The following is a 21,492-nucleotide window of genomic DNA, read 5'->3' as shown; positions in this document are numbered from 1 at the left end:
CTAGTCAACTGTGAATTGGTCCGACTCCTCCGCCTGCCTCCGCCGGGCTGCAGCTGCAGGAATACATAAATTAGTTTGTGATTTGTTTGTGCCGGAACAATCAGTCGAGGCTGTTTCTTAAGAGCATTTCCAGTATCAGTGGACGCACTGGCATTCATCCTATTGCCATGTCAGATGCAGGTGGCATCTGGGAAGTTTTATTTTAAAGGACTTTCAGCATTATGCTTGGGTTAATAAGAAAGCGCTATTTTTAAATATCTCGGCAGTTTTCCAAAGTAGCGCTCAGTCTCCTGACATCTGCTCCGTCCGTACTTGTTACCTTTGGGTTTATTCGGAGAACCGCTGAATAACCTTTTTGTTAGCAATCGCCTTTTTGCACCATACAGAGCCACTGGAGTTCAAGGCAGGCGTCCATGCGGGGGCTCCCCCCACCCCTTTTCCCTTCTGCTGTAAAGTTTCTTGGTATTCAAGCATTTGCTTGTCATAATACTAAATAAAGCCGCCCTGTTGTCCTTTTGCCTGGGTCCTCTTGACATATTGGCACCTATATGCAAGAATTAGAAAGGTGATTGCCGACATAACTCTGTTCAATGGCTTCAGGCTGTTCTATCAATTTTGAAACTGTCAGGAGATTGGAGATGGAACTCAGAAGACAGAATGGAGTTTGGGTTGTTCAGTGCTCAATCCCATGAATCAATCTGCAATCTACTGGTATTATTTTAGACGCAGATCCTGTTGTCATTGGGAGTCAATCATCTGCTAGATGCCTCCATCGGGCAGTTTTCTATATAATAAGGCAGGCTCTGATTTCCAGCCTCTGGGATCAGCAGAGTAATGGCAGGCCTGGGGATGATATTCTACTAATGGCAAGGTGGATGTGTAAGTGGCTAAGAGGGATGAGGTACAAAAGCCCTCTCCCAACTTTGGGGGTGGGGAGTTACAAAATAGGTAGATTTCTGTTGTATTTTTAAGAAAAATGAAAGGGGAAGCCTTGTTTGGTCCTTGAATAGTAATGTGAATTTCACTCAGGGTCTGCACAGATTTACCTCCCTTCCTGTCTTAAAATGCGTCATCTGTCATCGCAGCTCTCGAACAGCCCCCACCACCCGGGGCTCTTCCTGGCCCTCACAGGGCCACACTCTGTCACCAGCTTCCTGTTGTGTCACTGCTTTGTTGCTTCCTGGCGGTCACTCTGAGCCTGCCCTTCAGCCTTGTCTCCACCTTGGAGCTGGCTCTCTTCCCGGTTTCTCTTGTGCTAGCAAATGTGACTCCGCCTGGGTCTACACTTAGGTCTTTAAAGGGCAGGACTTGTACTGGAGTCTTTGCAGCCAAACGCTATGTGGCAAGGGCTGGCACATTCCTGGCTTACACACACATTTAAAAACTGAAGAGCTAGTTCAATGCATTTTTTTTTCTTAATTTTAATGTTGGGAATCAAATCTAGGACCTAAGGCATGCTAGGCAAGAGCTCTACTGCTAAGCTATATGCTCAGCCCTTCAGTGTATTCTTATAGTTGCTGTCTCACTTGGCCTCCTTCATTTTGGGGGAAGAGTGCAAGAAGGGCTGCTTCTCCATTTCTAGATTTAAAAAGAGACCAAGAGAGATTGAAGGATAATAGGAGGCTAGGGAAGAGTAGAATGAGCTGGGTATGATGGCGCACACCTGTAATCCCAGCGACTCGCAGAAGCTTAAGCAGGAGGATCACGAGTTCAAAGCCAGCCTCAGAACTTAGTCACACCCTGTCTTAAAAAATAAGAAGGGCTGGGGATGTGGCTCAGTGGATAAGCACCCCTGGGTTCAATACCCAGCACCCCCCTCAAAAAAAGAGAGAAGAATCAGTTCTCAATCTGCCCACCCTGGCTCCATATAAGAGCATCCACTATCATTGGTAGCAGCCACCTGGGTACTCTCTACCATATGTTGAGCAGTTTGCATGCATTATTGCATTTAATGTGCACAAGCACCTTGCCAGGTGGGCATTATTGGTCTTATTTTAAACCAATGCTCACAGAACTTATTATTTTGCCCAGAGTCATACAGCTGGTGCATTTGTCTGACTGAACTCTTCTGTCCAGAGGTACAACAGAGCATCCCCAGGGACACACATTTCATCCAGGACTCTGCTCAAATGCCACACCTTCAAATGAGGCTTCTTTAGATACACTGGTCTGTCCCAAACAGCATTCTGTTACTTTCAGTCTCTTCATCCATCTTTATTTGGAGCATTTATCACATCTGATTTCAAATGTATATATATACATTTGAAATATATATATATATATATATATATATATATATATTTCCCTCCATATCATTGGGGGATTGGTTTCAGGACCTTCTGAAGATATCAAAATCTTCTCAAAAGGTTCTCAAGTCCTTTATATAAAATGGTGTGTGGTGTTTGCCTATAACCTATGCATATCCTCACACTTTACATCACCTCTAGACTACTTATAATACCCAATACAATGTAAATGCTTTGTAAATGATTGTTATGTGGTATTGTATAGGGAATAATGACCCCCCAAAAAGAATCTGTACATGTTTAGTACACATTCATTTTTTTTTTTTCCTTTTTAAATATTTCAGTCTGAGTTTGGTTGACTCCACAGATGAGGAGTCTGTGGATACAGAGATCTGACTATGTATGTGTTTGTGCTAGTATGTGAGTGAGATGGGAGACTGTTTTTCTCACTGCTTTATCTTCCTGGAGCATAGCAGGTATTTAGTTATCTGTTCAGTTATTGATTGAATAAATGGATGGATGGATGGATGGATGGGTGGATGGAGTGAGTGAACAAATAAATGGGCAGATGGATGAATAAGGCTGCTTTTAGTTTCAAACTTGAACTAAAATAGTCATAATGTTTGGTCAGGTTGCCAGAAATGACAATCCCTCCTACAAATGGAAAACTCAGAGACAGTTGTGCTCAGGATTCTGTCACAGACCACTAACAGATCTACGACTAAACTATTCTGTTTGTGACTAACAGGTTGAGCTACTTCCAGTTATTTTAGCACTGGCCTTCTATACCCCGTATGTAAATCGTGACTTCTCAAAATTTTCTTCCTGCAAGAAACAAAATTCTTGCTTAGATGTTGCTAATCAGACTCCTGGCACTTGGGTGGCTCCAGAGAAGCACCTGGCAGCAAACCTGTCACATTGACTCCAGTGTCTTCTAGACAAGCAGGGAGCCACGGGTAACCCTCACTGCCTTGCCTCTAGCTGCTCGTCAGATCCATATTGCCTTGCAGGTGGTGGGTGTAGGGGGCTCAAAAATGCACAAGGAATGGATTTCTACTTCAAAGAGATGAGCATTTTTAATTAGGTCAGAACACAGGAACAAGAATACATGTTAAAGGGGATTGATTGAAGATACTGCTGTGTTCAAAATCATGGGGGAAAAAAAAACAGAGTTGACAGATTAAGGGGATCAGGAAAGATTTCATGAAAGAAGTGATTTCTGAGACCAATCCTGAAGGAAGAGCAAATTTCCAACAGGCAAGGATGGAAGGACAGACATAGGCAAAGGCATCGAAATGGAGAGCCAAAGTGCAAACCCTGGGGGTGGAGCAGAGCCCGGTTGAGTTTGGCCAAGCATGGAATACATGCCAAGGAATTTCAAAAGATAAGGCAGCAAACAAATTAGGGTGCAACCAGCCAGCCAACAGAGCTGGCACTTAGAAGGCAAAATGGAATGGGCCATTCCTGCAGTGGGACAGCAGTCTGTAATAACAAGAATTGGGTTTTTGATTCAAATTTAACTAGTATAAGTGAACCCTAAAGAGCTGATATTTGAATCAGTTATTAGAAAACTGTAAGGTACGTTTGGTTTAGCAATCTTCTCTTAAACCTGGAAATCTTAGAAAAGCTAAATAGAGATCAAGCATATGTGATAAAATTTAACTTCCACATTGAGATGTGCTGATGAGACATGCTGGATTTTGAGGCTTGGTAGGAAGAAAGGATATCAAATATCTTATTCATCACTCTGATGTGGATTGTGTTTTGAAATGATATTGTTTTGAATTTCTTGGGTTGAAGAAAAATGCTATAGAAAGGAAATTTTTAAAAGGCAAAGGGAAACCATTGAAGTTTTTTGAGCTGGGCTGTTATAAGAGTGAGATGCTTTAAAATAAAGATAATTTAGAAAATGTGTGTGAGGCAGGTTGTAAAGGGGAGAGACTAGAGATAAGAAAGTCCATTGAAAGATTTTTTTTTTCCTGTGCTGGGGATCAATCCCAGGACCTTGCACATGTTAGGCAAGCACTCTGCCACTGAGCCACACACCCAGCCCTGAATATTTTGAATGGCTACATGATAAAGAATCTAAATGAGTCAGTGACTCAGAGATCTGTGCTATACTTCCCAAATATGGCTCAAGGTTGGACTCCTTGATCTTAGGGATGTTCCCAGTAGGCAAACACGAACCCTTAATCCCTCTCCAAATACTTCTTAGGCTGGAAAGTTCTGGATTCTGTTGGGAGGGTTCAGTTACAGTGAAGGGTCAAGGATCACCCTGAAGGGTCCTGGACCAAACCTGACCCCTGGTTTGACTTGGAGGCAAACCTGACAAGGTTTGTTATTGCATCTCGAGCTGGAATTTACCATTGGAAATGCAGCCTTTGTCACTGGCACAAGGAGAACTGTTTTGCATTTGATGACATTTTCAAAATGGTGTGAAAAAACCTTGACGTTTTTATTAGAAAATCTATAAAGCCCAAACAAATGGTTTCATGCTGCTTTGCCTCATTCTTCATAGGTTCATGGGCAATCCATCATCCCTCCCACTTCCCCTTGAACCCATCATCAACAACATCTTGCCCACGAACAAAAGAACCACTCAGAGAAGCCCTTTCACCCTTGGTCTTTTGCCTCTCAATGTTCACCCCTTAAATCAACTACAATCATCCCCTTTTCACCAGCTCCCTTCCTGAAGGACAAAACAATGTTGTCACCTCCTTTGAGAAACTCTTTACCTCTCATGACACAATTGTAGAAGCTTGACTTGCCATCTTTTCAATGAGAGCTGGAACTCTTTCTCTGCTCTCTTTTCCATTTGCTTTATCTTCTGGACTGAACCAAATCACTAAATTAAGAGCAAATAAGGAAATGTTGTCTCTCCTGAAAAATAAATAAATAAAACACAAACCTAAGTCTCTTTCTTAGATTGCTATTTTGAATAAAGGTCTCATCTATTGCAAATGTCAGATATGGTGAATCACCTCAGTCTGCAAATGTAGCTCTCCCACCTTACTCTTAACTCTAATATATCCAAACCAACACAACCTAAGTCCTTATAAATTCTACCACTCCCTTCAGTCTCACTGTCAGTCAGCTTTTCATTGCTGTGACAAAACACCTGAAGTAATCAACTTAAAAGGAGGAAAGGTTTATTTTGGCTCATGGCTTCAAAGGGTTAGGCCCATGGTTGCTTGGCTTGTTGTTTTGGGGGCCGTGGTGAGGCAGAGCATCATGAGGAGAGCAAAAGTAGAGGAAAGTTGTTCACTTCATGTGAGGCAGGAAGCAAAGAGAGACAGGAGGAGGATTGGTCCCTAATCCCATTCAAGGACAGGCCCCCAATGACCTAACTAACTAACTTCCTTCCACTAGGCCCCACCTCCTAAAAGCCACCTCCCAACTGGAGTCCAAGCCTTCCACACATGAGTTTGGGGAGACATTTAAGACCCAAATCATATTACTCACTGAACAGACTGTTATTGACTTTCTCTCACCCACCCAGTGGTGACCATTCTCTCTCTGCTTCCCACTCATCCCTCTGTAGCTGGTACTCCAGGTTCTCACAGCATGGATTCTCCATTGGACTGTGCCACTCTTTTTGACACTTTGTGTGAATCAGAGGCCTCTGTGGATGCCTTCACCATTTGGCTCTTTTCTTGGTTCTCTGCCTAGCTTCCTCTTAATGATTTTGATCACTCATTTTTTCTCTCTTTTCTGTCTTATGTTCACCTATTTATTTATGTCTTCATCCAAATCTGTTAGGTGGTCACCACAGGCCAAGTACTGTGTTAGCGTGGAAATCCAATTAGCGTTTACTGGTTTTAAGTAAGTCACCCAATCTCCTCATGAGCTATCCTTGTGAGGTAGGATTATCATTGGCTCCATCTTACAATTAGGTAAAAATGGAGGTGCCAAGAAGGTAAATCCCATTCCCAAGGCTTTCTAGGTCAAGGGGGAAAAGAGAGGCACAGGTCTTCTTCCAAAGCACAGTGGCTTTCTCCATATTCCTGTTTCACTTTTTCACCCACTGCTGTTCCACAGTCTCATTTCTGCCTGTCAGACCTCTCATCAAGCCTCTGCTGGGGCTTGTGTCACTCACGTTGCTTCCCCTCCTCTTGGTCCTTGCCTCTGTTGTCCCTGCATAGTTCCAGCCAGTCAGTAGCATTGCACACTAAGCTGGGGGAATAGATCAGCTAGAAGTTCTGCTCCATCTTAGAGTTCAACACCCTGGCTTAGTCATGAGCTGTCTCTAAAGTAGGATTTTCATCTCAAATTCTGTCATCAGTTGTCCCCCATCCTCTCTCATAGGTCTGCCACCTCCATCCCACCCTCTCCCACCAACTCCAGTCACTGGCTGGCTGCTTCATGGTAGGACTGTCCTCTGTGTTCCCAAACCATCAGGGACTGGAAAATCTTGAAAGCTGTTATGGTTCAGAAGTGATGTGTCTCCCCAAAGCTCCTGTGTTAACGCAGGAATTTTTAGAGGTAAAATGATTGGACAGCAAGAGCTGTAACCTAATTGGTCCATCAGTTTGAATGGACTGACTGGGTGGTGACTCCACAGGTGGGTTGTGGCTGGGGGAGGTGGTCACTGGGGGCATGTCCTGGAGGATTCATCTGCCCTCCCACCCCTTTCCTCCCTCTTCCTCTCTCTCTCTCTCTCTCTCTCTATCTATCTATCTCTATCTCTCTCTCTGTCTCTCTCTATCTCTCTCCCTCCCTGAGTCCTGACTGCCATGAGGTGAGCAGTTTCCCTCTGCTCTCCCATCCTTCCACCATGATACTGTACCTCATGTTAGGCCCAGAGCTATGGATTCTGCTGACCATGAACTAAACCTCTGGAATCATGAGCCAAAATAAACTTTTCATTTTCTATGTTGTTCCTGTCAAGTATTTTGTTCAAAGTAACAAAAAGTTGACTAGCACAGAGGCTCACCAATGTTTGTCTTGTTTATTTTCTCATCCTCAGTGTATTTTGTAGCACTACCAGGGGCAAATAGATACAGACAAAAAAAAAAAAAAAGGAAAATAGAAAAACCCAACAGACAGAGTCTCTGGCAACTCAAGTTACTATACCTGCAAGCAAACACCACCAGGTGAGACACACAACAAAGCTGCACTACAGGCAAAGGAAAACATGCAAAAAAAAAAGATCGCTTTTTTTGTGTGTGTGAATTTTCTTCTTTGTGCATTGAGATTTGAAGGCCATATTTACTAATTTCACTCCCAGGACCAGGAACAAACCCAAATAGCAAAAAATACAATATTACTCTAAAAGGCACAAATTAGCAGAGGTGGGAGCAGTAAGTACAATTCCTATAGTGCTCTGAGCCTGACAGGAATTCTTTTTTCCCCTAATCCATCTCCTCTGTCACCAAATGTGACAGTGGTCAAACTGGACAGGGAAAGCCACAGGGAAGAAGATACACCCTCATCCTTATCCCGTACCCCCAGGGACTGTCACCATGAGGCAGGCACTCGTGTCTTCTCATGAAACTGCAGGTGTGACATTGAGGCAATGAATCAAGTCAAATAAGTCACTAAGCATGGCTGAGGGAGTTTAAGCCACAAGATGTAGTGGGATAGACAGGAATCAAGTTGGTCATGGGGAGGAGTAGCCAGCCTTCCCTGCATTGTCACAGTCCCCCCTCCTCCCTCTGTCTGCCCTCTTCCCAACTGACAGCTCCAAAACTGTTATAAGAGAACAGGACCAGACCTGTTCTCCTGTGTCATGTCATCCCTGAGACAGTGCTCAGTGAGGAGCTCACTGCATGGATTTTTTTTCTTATGGGAAGCAATGAGCTAATCACCAATGCAGGGCATCTATTTTTCTACAAAGAAGGAGATGTCTTCCTTCCAACCTCTTTGCAGCCCTCTCACCACCCTTTATACACACACTCTCACCAGAAACCCTTAAGGACAAGTAGGACTCCTAGGAGGGCTGGGCCTTCCTTTCCCGTGAACTCTGCTTGAACATTAGAACATCTTTTGACACTGGTTACCTGAGGTGTCCTGTACTGTTTAAAATAAAGTACATACAGCTCAAGAAGAGAGAGGTTGGTGAAGCATGGTGGCACATGACTGCAATTCCAGCAGCTCAGGAAACTGAGGCAGGAGAATCCCAAGTTCAAAGTCAACCTCAGCAACTTAGTGAGGCCCTGTCTCTTAATAAAAATATAAAAAGGGGTTGGGGATGTGGCTCAGTGGTTAAGTGCCCCAGATTCAATCCTTGGTACTGCCCCCGCTCCAAAAGGAAGAAGAGAAAGATGAGGAATGGTGGCAGCCTCATCTTTTGTTGGTGGTCCAGCTTTCCCCAAAGGCAGAGAGAGTACCTGCCTGGCCAGTACTAAGGTGGGCATTGTCCTTCACTTCAGGAAACCATTCCCTTCCCAGATAGGCAACCAGGAACTTGTTCCTGACAGCAACCTGACATAGTGTACAAGACAGGGAGACTGGGAACCTTGTAACTTACCATCTCCCCCTTATTTGGTTTTATTCTCATCAGCATGTATTTAACAGATGTGTACCAATTTGATTTATTTATACATAGGATTAATATATATGCATACATGTATATGGTAAATGCATATACGATTGTTCGGCTTGCATGTTTCTTCATACCACATGCTCCAAATGCAGAGGCTTTGTTGCACTGAAGACATATATTTTAGGCAAGAATGTCCTACAGTCATTTCTAGATGCTAATTGCGGCGGCTCCCAGGATTCCCAGCATGTCCGTCAGCTCTCTGAAAGCTCTTTGAGGGCTTCTCATCATTAGAATTCCCTGAGTTTCCGCTCCTTCCTTGCAAGCCATCTGGCCTCTCTGCACTGCAGCTGTAGTCCACCCTCCTCCTGCCCCCCACACCTGAGCCTTTGACATCCCCCACCTGAAGTGGATCCATCCATCAAGGAAACCCAAAATTACAACCAGGATTTTTTTACCCAAAAATCTAGAAATATATTTTTTTAAAAGCTCCATTAGGTTTCAGTCTTATTTTTTTTTTCTCAAATTCATTATTTCTACTCTTGAAATATACATAACTGTGTACTGGAAGGAAGAAAAAAAGTCTACTTCCATTTAATCATGTTGCTCAATTAGCTAAGGCCTCTTGCCTCAGTGGTGTGCCTCTTGAACATTTATAATTGTCATTAAGCAAAAGAGCAGAGAAGGTCAGAATGCAGAGGGCTTGGAGAGTCAGAGGTTGCAGGCAATGGTGCAGGGCTTGAAGCCTCTGTCTGCTTTGCTTCTGAAGAAGGGTAGGTGCCAACCAGCAAGTCCTTGCTCACAGTCATTAACCTCAGCAAGAGGGACATTTTGAGTGACAGAGAGCCATGAGAGCACCACGCAAAGGAATACATAACTGGTGGTGACATTTGTAGGATGCAGAAGCCTGGGAACGAGAAGAGAGAAAAGAATAAAAGCCCACTAGCAGCAGGGCCCTGTACCAAAACCCTGGGAGCTGGGCCTGTGGTGGGACTCCCAAGAGTTTGATTCTAGGAAAAGGACTTTTGGACTTTTCTTTTTGGAACTATGCAGCTCTTGCTCCCTCTTTTTCAACTCCTTTTATTGTTGTTGTCACTTCTGCTATTTGCTTGCTTTTATTTTAATTGAAGAAATACTGAAAAGCTATTTTGCAAAGATCCCATAAGCAACCTAAAAGGTTCAGGACAGATTTTCCTTTATTCATAAGGTAGCAAGTGTGACCTTGTGTTCCAGAGATACATGGCATGTGACTAGTAAAAGCAAATTCTGGACAATAGAGATGATGTCCTAGAACCCCTGATAATAAGTGGCCTAGGGAGATTTACCAAATCAATTTTTCTGTTCAACAGTATTGCCACCAAAAAAAAATTTTTAAGAAGGCCTTAGCTCTCCACTCATTCACCCCTAGCCAGTGATAGCACATCAGAGGCAGATATGGATGTAAGACAATTGCACTGTGAAATAGAAAAAAATAAGGCCCAATTTCCAACTCAGGCAAAATACAGTACAGTGGCATGTATTAACTACCGTTTATCAAGTGCCTGCTTTATGTCAAGTTTTAACACATAGTTTCTCATTTAGCCTTCTGTTATGGGATAGAGTGTGTCCCCACAACATCCCACCCTGAATTCATATGTTGAAATCTTAAACCCCAGTACCTCAGAATGTAACGGTATGTAGGAACAGGACTGTTAAAGTGATAATTAGTTTGAAGAAGGTCATGTGGATGAGCACTAATCCAATATAATATTTGACCTTATAAAACAAGAATAGGACAAAGATGTGCACAGAGGAAAGATCATAAGAAGTCATAAGGAAAAGATGTCCATCTGAAAGTCAAGGAAAGAGGGCTCAGAGAAACCAACCTTGTCCACATTTTGTCTTTGACTTCCAACCTCCAGAACTGTTAAAAACTAAATTTTTACTGTTTGAGCCGTCCAGTCTATGGCACTTTATTATGACAGTTTGAGCAGAAAAATATACCTTTCCAATAGCCAACATTCAATATCTCCTCGATTTACAATGGGCTACATCCCAATAATCCCATTGCAAATTGAAAATATTATAAATTGAAAATGGATTTAATCCACCTAAATACTAAATACTCCCATTTAGCCACACAATGCACTATAGAGGGTTGACTCCCCTCATGATCAGGGGCTGCAGGGAGCTGCCACTGCCCTGCTAGCATCTGGAGAAACTCAAACCACATCTCACCAGCCTGGGAGAAGATCCAAATCCAGATTTAAAACATGGTTTCTACTGAATGCATATTGCTTTTGCAACATCAGAAGGGGAAATCATAACTAGAACCATCATTGGTTAGGGCCCATCTTTAATTCATTTTTGAAACAAGGACACGAAGCTTCAGTGATGGAAAGCAGCTTGTTCAGAATTCCAAAATTACAGCACAGCAGAGTGGGAATGAAAATAAATCTTTCCGCTTTGACTCAGTGGTGTTGGGAAGAAAATGGTATTTCCTATTTCTAAAGACAGCAAGCATCCCTGCCCCATAGGCAGGTCCTTCAACCTGCCAGCTATTGAAGCTCTGGACAAATTACTGATAAGGCAGGTCAGTAGGAGGTGGTGCTGCTGGCTGCCATGTTAACTGATCCTGCCCAGCCACTCAGGAGAGCTTCCCTCCCTCTAAGCTGCTGGGGCAGCCAGGGGAGCCAACGATTGAGTGCTCCCCTATGGCTTTCATGTGTGCTTAACCCGATAATCCTCTCCACAGCTCAATAGGTTCTGGACTACCATTTTATAGACAAAAGGTCCAAGGCACAGAAGTGAAGCAACTGGCTCAGGGTCATCAGTCAGTAAGAAGAAAAGTAGGACAAGAACCCAGGATGGCTCAGGGTTCACAAGTTTCCCCCTGCGTGAAACCATTCTGGAGCACAGGGTGTGCAGCAGAATACCATGCTGGACACTTTAGCATAAGACTGTTCCATTCTGACAATGCCATGATTCCCCCTTCTCTTCAGGGGTAATGTTCCAAAACTTGCTGTGGATGTCTGAAACCTCAAATAGAACTAAACCTTAAACATACTGTGTTGTCATCGTTGTTGTTGTTTTTCCTGTGCATGGATGTACACAAATTTAATGTCTTTTCCATTTTAACCAAGCAATTATCATAAACTGTGGTTGCAACTTTTGCAGTTTCAGGTACAACAGCAAAATAGCATTGGTTTCTTTTTATTTCTTTACATTTTCACACATGGATTTGTTATTACTGTTGACCTGAGTGACCTCAGTATACAAACATTTTTCTTTCCTTAGTAAGTTGAGAACTTTCCCATTTACAATTAAAGGAAGCAATTTATGGCTTCAATGTCTTTGGTGTACCTGAACTGCCAGCATCACTACTTTTGCACTTAGCAAATGTAAGCAAAAGAAGGGTTGTGTGTACAGAAGCACTGTCAGTGTACCTGACAACCAAAATGGTTACTAAGTAACTAGTAGGTGGGTAGCGTACAGAGTATGGATACATTGGACAAAGATGATCCACATCCTGGACTGAATAGAACAGGATGGCACAAGATTTCATCATGCTACTCAGAATGGCATACAATTTAAAACTTATGGATTGTTTTTTTTTTTTTTTCTGGAATTTTCCATTTAATATTTTAGGGCCACTATTGACCTTAAGGAACTGAACTACATAAAGTGAAGCTGCACATAAGGGGGGAAAACAGCATATAAACCAACCAGAAAAGGATTGCATAGTATGAGGAAATGCTATGAATCTCTTCATAGTTCCAGAAAGTCAATGAGGGGCTAAAGACCAAGCTATCCTAACAGCCTCCCCTTCCCTGTCATTCAGTAGTGACTGTAGCCATTTTTACATCAAATGTAATGGAAACTGCAGAAAACAAATTAAAGAAAGAAAACAACCCACAACTTTCCAGAGGCAGTCTTTCCTTAGCCCCTCATGCCATCCTTGTGAGGATAAGAATGTATTTTTTTAGTGCCCGTCTTTTTCCCAACAGTGAAAATATGTCTCAATGAAGCAAATCGCTTGCTATGAATCCCAGCCATCCAGAGCTCGTCCATTGGATGTCCTTCCATGACCTTCTATGAACCCCTCAACACCACCCCCCACCCCTCACTGCAGCTGCCTACCCTGAAATGCTTCCCAAATTCACCTCCTGGTTTTCTCCATCTCACATCCCAGCTCTCGTGACTCACATCTTTCTCTTCTCCTTAGTTTGTCTAAATCTGAAAGGTCTTTAGTTCTTAAATTGCCAGGCTTTCTGAATCCTCAAAGAACAACAAAGTGTTCTCATGGAGGTTTCCATGGAATTGGTAGACCTCTGGAAACACCAACATCTCTCTAATAACCACTACACAAGTCATTTCCCTTTACTTTATTTTAAATTAATTTTTTATTTGTTCTAATTAGTTATACATGACAGTAGATATACATGACAGTAGAATGCATTTATGCATTTTGATAAATCATACGTACAAAAATGGGGTATAGTTTCTCATTTTTCTGATTGTACATGGTGTAGGATCACATCAGTCATGCAGTCATACATGTACTATCCTTCCTACCCCCATGCCTCTTCCTCTCCCTTCCCTCCCCTCCATATATATATCACATTTCCTCAACTTTAAAGTCTTTTCTCTTCATCCACTTTTCCCCACAACTCTCCTCTTTCCAGTATAAATATTTGCCATCCCCTACTGGGAGTTGAGGAAGATATCTGCCTCCAACAGCCCTTCTTCACAACTCACCCAATTGGTGTCAACTCTTTCTGATCATCCTAGAAGCAGCTTTTCTCTTTGTCTGCATTCACTTCTTGCAGAAACTCTACCAGCCCCAGTATTCCAGGTGTCCCTTACATGCAAACCAATCCCCTCTTTCTTTTTCTGTAACTGTGACTCCTTTACTTACATGTCCTGTGTTGAATGCCACAAAACACGAAGCTCAGGAATAGGTGATGGAGCATAGGAAAAGAAGAATCAGTTGGGCTCTTGGAGAGTTTATGGACCAGTAAAAACTGATGAAGTCAGATGATGGCACCCAAGTCAGACACATGTCACCCTAGCCCAAAGAGAGTCAAAAGGTTTTCTGGAAGCATATAACAAAAGGGCTTAAAGCAAGGAATTGGGTTCCAGAACTCAAGGAGATGAGGGAGGGCTGCCTGGGAAAGAGATCTCTCTTGAGCAGACACTGAAGCATGGGTGGGACTTGATGAGGCCACGTGGGGAAGGAAAACAAGCCAGAGGAGCAAAGAGCATATTGGAATCCAGCCTTGGAAGGAGCAGGGTGGAGCTGAGATCCTTCAGAGCCCAGAGGCAGAACTAGAGGGAAGAACACAGAAGCCAGATTGTGGACGTGGAGAGGTCACGTAAAGTACTTCAGATTATGTATGGAGGATAATGAACCCTGGATAAGGATTCCATATGAAAAAGAACCCACAGTACTTTCTTTTCTTTCTTTTTTTTTCTTCCTGTTTTTCAGCGCTGGGGATGGAGCCCAGAGCTTTGCATATGCTTGCAGGTATCCTGCCACGGAGCCACACCTCTAGTCCCAGTACTTTCATTTTTAAATTTGAATCTGGAATGTATTCACATGTTTAAGAAAAAAAAAAAAAAGCATAAAAGCTATTCAGTAAAAAGTCCCTGCTGGCTGGTTCTCCTCCCTCCTAAATCATAACAATTTTTCCGTAGGTTTGTGTGTGTGTGTGTGTGTGTGTGTGTGTGTGTGTGTGTGTGTGTGCACGTGTGTCTGTGTGTGTGTGTGTATGTGTGAACCTAGGGGCACTCAACCACTGAACCACATCCTTAGTCTTTTTTATTTTTTGTTTTGAGATAGGGTCTCACTAAGTTACTTAGGGCCCCACTAAATTACTGAGGCTAGCCTTAAACTTGAGATCCTCCTATCTCAACCTCCTGAGCTGCTGGGATTAGAGGTGTGAGCCACTGCACCTGGCTTGTAGTTTCTTTTAAGTCCTTCCTATCTCTATGCTTCTACAAACAAATATGAGTACAGATTCTTATTTTCCTCCTTATACATTCAAAAAGTAGCATAAGCTGTGTCTTAATCAATATTGCAGAAGGTAGGTATTTATTTAAAAAATATCTTCATTGATGAAAAAGTATCTTTCTCGAATAAATCAGTTACTATTAAAAAGAAAAAATACTTCATCTGGCCTATTATCTTGAATGTTTTTACTTTTAATTATGCCACATTTCCAACATTCACAAAAGTAAACAATATATAACAAACCTTCAGGTACCCAGCCCCTGAGTTTCAGCAAGGATCAGCATTTTGTCATTTTTTATTCTGATCTATCCTACCACCATCCACTCAGGGAAAAGAGAGGCTGGGTGTTTTACAACAAACTCAAGACATCATGTCATTTCCTCCATAAATACCTAAGAATGCACCCCTAATTGATAAGTGAAGCCTTTTTTGCTTCCGTAACATAAACCACATGCCAACAAAATTAACAGTAGTTCTTTAATATCATTTAAAGTTCAGACCATACTCACATTTCCCTGATTTCTCAAAAATGTCTTTTCACAGTTAGCTTCTCGGGGTCAGAAGCCACACAAAGCCCACAGGTGACACATGGCAGTGTTTAGAGGTCTTGGTTCTCTCTGGTTTGATCACGGTCTCCTACTTTCCTTCCCCCTTTACATCTTTTATGCCACTGATTTGTTAGAGAAATGAGATTATTTGTCCAGCACAGTGTCTGCATTCTACAGGTAACTAGTCACCTTCTTGTATTGTTATATAACTTCTTTCTATCCCCCATTTTTTTCCCCTGAAACTGGAAAGATGTGTGTTTGGGGAAGTCCTTCTTAGCTGCTGTGTGGAGAATGGGTCACAGGGTGGGACAGTAGGCAAGGAGAAGGCCGTGTTGTTGCCCAGGCCCAAGATACTCCTTGGACAAGAGCAACAGTGTGTATTTTAGAGGCTGTCTGGATAGAGGAATGAGCCAACTCGCGAAATGTGAGGACAGAGGATCAACAGGACTTGTTGACTAATTGGAAAGGAGTGTGCTTCTCAACACACTGTTAAAAATCTGAGTCTTACTCTGAGACAAAGAAAAAAAAAAAAAAAAGCTACTTTCTCCTGGAAAAACATTTACTTGTTTACAGACATTCTTCTCACAATTATCATTTATGGCAAGTTTTAAAGGCATACAAAGTTGTAGTATTATTGTTGGTGTTAAATTTTATTGCTGTGGCTTTAAAATATAAACAAAAATAATTTCTTAAGTAGTTGGAAATTGTAATGATTCTCTTGGGAATAGATTTTACTGCTATGGATACTGTAAAGCACAAAGATAATAAATTTAAATTGCAGTATTAGTATTGGGAATAAATTTTATTGCTCTGGCTAGAACACAAAGAAGCAGGATTCATAACTCTTCCCCCCCCCAAAAAAAAATCTCTTTTCTTTCTTTCTTTCTTTCTTTCTTTCTTTCTTTCTTTCTTTCTTTCTTTCTTTCTTTCTTTTTTATTTCTAGCAGTAGTTTTATGTGCAATGACATTGGGTCTGGTGTGCAGAGATGATCAAAGGTCACTGGCACCACAGGTCATGGGTGGCAATGAGAAGTCTGGCTTGATTCTTACAGGTGGTCGGGGAGCTACAGAGAAGCAGGCCCTGTCACCAGTATCTGCAAGACAGACTGAGAAGTGAAGGTGCAGGTCATCACATAGCATTGAGGAGGGGTCTTTGAGGTTGCTACAAGCCCCACCTATTCCCACTGAGATGTTCTTCAACCCCACGCCCCCAAAATAACAGGCCCTTACTGCTTGGCATGGTTCTGATTTCCATCTGGTTTTGTAAAGCAAGCTCAGGAGATCAAGGACTGATTTGGCTATTGGTGTTTGCCGTGGTTTGAATGAGTCCCCCCAAAAGAATGTGTTGGAAACTTGAAGCCCAATGCAACCGTGATGGGAGGTGGAGCCTGGTTGGAGATGTGTAGGTCAGGAGGGCCCCACAGCCCTGAATGGAGTAAGGCTAATTCTAAATGAGCCTGAGACTGCAAACCCAATCTCTTGCGCATGTAATGACCTGGCAGGAAGGTCCTCCTAGATGCAGCCCCTGAATCTTGTACTTCCCAACCTTCAGAACCATGGCCAAATAAACCATACCCAATCTGTGGTATTCCGTTACAACATAAAACAGACTGACAGCGTTGTGTGGTCTTTGACTTTGTGGGCATTCCCTGCTGCTCCCTCTATGTCCATCTCGGTGGAGGAACCACCATTCCTCAATCAGATCCCTGGAAGTTGTTCTCGACTCTCCTCACCACTGACATCCATGCTCACTGACCCTGCCAGTACTGCCTCCCACACAGCTGTCAGAGCCATTGCTCTCCCCACCCTATTTCTGACCACCATCATTCCTCTTTAGTCCTTTGTCCTCCACGTTCATTGTCATAATAATGAGCACTGTTATTGAGCATGAACAATGCAACAGGGACTGTGCTAAGTGCCTGACATCACTATCTCATTTGACCCTTGACCCTTATAATATTCCTTGAAAGTAGTGATACTTCATATATATACACACACACAAGGAAACCAAGCTTCTGAAGTTAAATATTAAAAAATAGTTTATTTTTTTAAATCACCAGGCACCTGCAGAAAATCTCAGCTCTTTTCCTGTTCTTCAGTGACTCTCTGCTGTTCTTTCTTCTTTTCTTCCTTCAACAAATGAACTCCTTGCAACTAAGCACAGGAGCACTGCCAAGTTCTGCAGACTGGACCATCACCACACCCCAAGTGACCGTGGCTCTCACTAGCAGGGTTGCTTACTGAGCAGATGCAGGAGTAAGTGAATAGTATGAAACACAGTGAATTCAAGAGTAATTATTAGAACAATGAGACCCAAGTCTTTTGAGTCTCAAGGAAATATCAGCTCATGTTTTGCCTTCAGTTAGAGGAACTATATTCATATACTATGTTTCAAATCCAATCTGTAATTACTCACCTGTTCTCTTTCTAACTCCCAGCACAATGTTACCTATAAACTTAGGACAGAAAATAATTGATGGAGAATAAGCTATTCCTTCCAGTGCCCGTTAGTGAGTGCATGAAAAATAACACCCTAGTAACCACACAAATAAATGTTGCGAGTGGTGTTTACATGTTACAGCAAACTTGGAATGTTTCAAGTAGGAAAGAAATGAGGTTTAGTAAGTTTGGGGATCCTTTCAAAGGCCAGAGTTAACCTAACATCAGTGAGCTTTTTGTTTGGGGTAAAACTCCTAAATTCTCAAGTTATGTGAAGTTCTTTTCTTTGCAAATAGCCCCCACTGAGGTCATAAACTCACAGAACCACAAAGTATGGAATTCAGGAATATGGAGAGGCTGACATGAACCAGGCCTCTGACCCCAGCTGCTCATGGCTAGTTCCTGACTCTGTTTCAGTTTCCATAGAAACAGTCATCCGATTAAGTTCGAGTTCTCTCACTTTGTTTTCCTTTCTTCTTCCTTGAAGATAAACACTCAAGGCTTGGCTAATTAGAGAAATTGGGCTAGTGGCTGAGATTTGGGGTGCTTTTAGAGGTTATATATCCGCTGAGTGGAAACAGCATGGCAACACTATCCACACATTGGCCTGCTCCAGGGATAGCTATCCATCCTTATCTGGAATAAGGTGTTCACAACCTCTGGATCAACAATCATCTTCCAAGTCACTTACAGCAGTCAAATAACCTTTATGACTGCACACGTTGCTGGGTATTCATGACGGTCCCTATCAAACTGAGATGAATGTGTTCCATAATGTCTGTTTTTATTACATTAGTCCAGGAAGATGAAATCAAAAGGACTACTTTCAACAAAAATGTCCTGTGTCGACAGTTCAATACTCTTTCTACAGGCCCTGGTGATTGCCCTTATTGTACACTGGATAAAGGCTAAACGTGCAGCTACCTGCTAGTTTGACAAGGCTGTTCTCGCACCAGCAGGTTGCTGGGCTTTTTTTTTTTTTTTTTTTTTTTCACAGCAGCCCTCTAATTCCACCAAACCCACTGGATTAACAAAAACCTGAAAGTAAAATAGTACAAAATGATATCCCTGCATGAGCTACCATTATACTTCGCAACCTACAATTACACAGGTTCAATCTAAATGCCCCACAGCATTATTTCATTAATTCAAGCCATTGCAGAACTGGTAAATATTTTCTCTTTGGGGGTTTTCTGTTATTCTTCTTTTTCAGCAGAGAAGGATGAAGCAGGCAAAGGCCACCCAGACAATCATAGTGTAGAGTCAACTGCAAGAGTTAAGAGGACAGGAGAGAGAGGCGCCAGCACAGGGATGGGAATGAGAGTGAACAAAGTCAATTTGGAGAAAAAGATCAAAGAATGAGAGACCAGTGGCGATCAAGGTGAAGCTCTCAGGGTGGCACACGAGCTGTCTATTGCCCGCAAATGGCCCCAGTTATCCCTAAAGCACCGAGTTGTGCCACTGAACACACAGCCACTTGACGTGCACAGGGGCTGGAGACTCGTGGCTAATTGAAAGCACAATATTTGAGATATTCTCAGGTCTCTAAGGCACGCCCTTTAAAGAGTTTTCCTCCCGTAACAGAATCCCCGGACCAATACAGATTACACAGTGTGTAGTTAATCGATTTTGTAAGTGTCTGGGGAGGTTTAGCCCTAACATTCTCAGGTAGTCACAAATCTTCCTTTTGAAAACAGCTTTTCAGGTTGGGAAACAGGATTGGAGAGAGACTGTGGCGCTTGGGCAAAGGGTGCAGATGGACATGTGTGCATTGGTGGGCAGCTCTGTGTAGATGAGTAGAACCCAGAATGTGTCCGCGTGAGGGTGAAGAGGAGGGTTTGGACAGAGAGGGACCTTGATTCCAGCAGCAGCTCTGCCTCGACCTCACTGTGACCTGGGTAAGTTATGTAACTCCTGTAAGCCACTGTTTCCTCATCTATAGGAAGGAACTTAAAATAGCACCATAGAGTTCTTGGGAAAATTTAATGCAATGATCCAGATAAAGTGCTTAGCACATTGTTTGGCAGGTACTGGATGTGAATAAAGGTTATAGAATTATTAGAAGCTTTTGTGCCCCCCCCACCACCAATTTGGGGGTTGGCACCCAGGGCCTCACATATGCTAGGCAAGCACTCTGCCTCTGAACTACAGCCCCAGCCCTGAAGCATTGTTTTAAAGCACAGAATAAGACTAGACCTTATGACTCTCTGTGAGTGTGGGAAAATGGTCAGAGCCAGGAAGGTTTTAATTCTCATTAGCAAATACAGGAACATGAAGCATCAGGTAAGGGGCAGCAGGTATTAGAACAGAAAGATGTCCTAGGAAGAAAAGGGGTTCCTCTGGGATGATCTGTACCATGGCTTCCCTCGGTGAGGAAGGTCATTTGGGGAGAAAGGAAAGGCAGTTCAGGGGAGAAGGAGTATAGGGTGCAGGCCAGGCTGGGACTCAACCAAACAAACTGGCTCAAATGCAGGTTAAGTTAGAAAGACAAAATTTTCCTCCAGGAATATGTCATTCTAACCCTCAGAGGATGAGTGGGAAGCACTGGCACAAAGAACCGGACCTGCCAGGTCTCTGGTTGTGTTGAATGGTAGCTGCTGCTCATGTGCATGGTGCCATCTTGAATTGCACGATGATCTAGCAACAGACAACAGAAAAGGGGCCAGTTCCCTCTTTGGGCACCTGGACACCCTTTACTTCTAAGGCTCTGGCGCAGCTCTCAGACACCTTCCTTCTCCTGGGGAACCTCGTGCATCTGCCAGAGCCCTCCCTGGGGGCACGCCAACCCCTCAAGGGGATGGAGAAACAACTCCTTCTGGTTAGTCAAGGACAGAGGATGGCTGCACACTCTGTGGCAGCAAAAAACATTGCGAATACTGGCTGTTGGCTCCCCTGCCCTTGCTGGCTGCCGAGGAGGGAAAACAGCTGCATCCCGGAAAACAATTCCACTCCACAAACAATGTGGTGCCCCAACTAGTCATAATGAGGTCTGGTTCAAATGTTGGCACACACACAACATATTAATTAAAATAACGTGCATGATAAATAATATTGAGATCCAAAGCACAGAACTCCTCTAAAATCACAGTTGGTAATTATGCGAGCGCCTGCTAACACACACTTAGAATTCCAGTGTTGCTTACATGACAAAATTAGTCTCAGGGAGGTGACCTTGAGAGGTCGTCTTGTGTGAGCCTCCTCCTGCTTATGAACTGAACAATGTCTAAACAACCCTGGAAGAAGAGTATCCATCCTAACATTCAAGCCCTGAGGAAAGAAATTCCTAACAAGATCTCAATAATTTAATTTAATAATTATTATTTGAGTTTCAGTTAGGATATAGCTATCTGCTTAATTTGGGATAAAAGGTTTGAGGGACTAGGAGGGATTAGCCATAGTTAATGTTTTCAAGAAGTAGTAACTGGTTAATACCTGTCCCAGACAGGAAGTCCTTCTTTATGGCTCATCTAAATCTTTCATGCTGCTGTCAAAAAGTCATTGCCATTTGCTTAGCCCTTGACTGGGGACCTCACAGGATTCTAGTCGTAATGCTTTTATGCTGTTATTACCCCAAGAGCTACGGGTAGGACTGACAGTAGGCAAGCATCCCCAGTACGGTACTTCTATTCATCACTGAGATCTTGGCCTGAGGATTCCCTCCAGTTCCAGCACGGTGAGGCAATCATCTACCATCTACTTTACTTAGGACCTTTTTAATTATTGCCAGATTTGACATTTATTGGCCCAGTTAGTACTGAAACCTAACTGGGAAAGGGCAAGACCCCA

At 42.9% G+C, this 21,492-nt stretch overlaps 1 long non-coding RNA gene across 4 annotated transcripts in view; it reads right to left on the bottom strand.

Annotated features, from left to right (window-relative positions):
* LOC306671033 overlaps positions 1 to 21,492 on the bottom strand; it is a 92,733-nt gene that overhangs the window by 25,874 nt on the left and 45,367 nt on the right. For all 4 annotated transcript variants that reach the window (XR_013766561.1, XR_013766562.1, XR_013766563.1 and 1 more), the window contains one exon: positions 4,982 to 5,126. This is a non-coding gene — a long non-coding RNA (uncharacterized lncRNA). The remainder of the gene's footprint in view (positions 1 to 4,981; positions 5,127 to 21,492) is intronic.

This window comes from Sciurus vulgaris, assembly GCF_902686455.1.
Source record: "Sciurus vulgaris genome assembly, chromosome: 1".
NCBI classification, from domain to species: Eukaryota; Metazoa; Chordata; class Mammalia; order Rodentia; family Sciuridae; genus Sciurus; species Sciurus vulgaris.
This window is presented reverse-complemented; position numbering and strand designations above follow the sequence as displayed.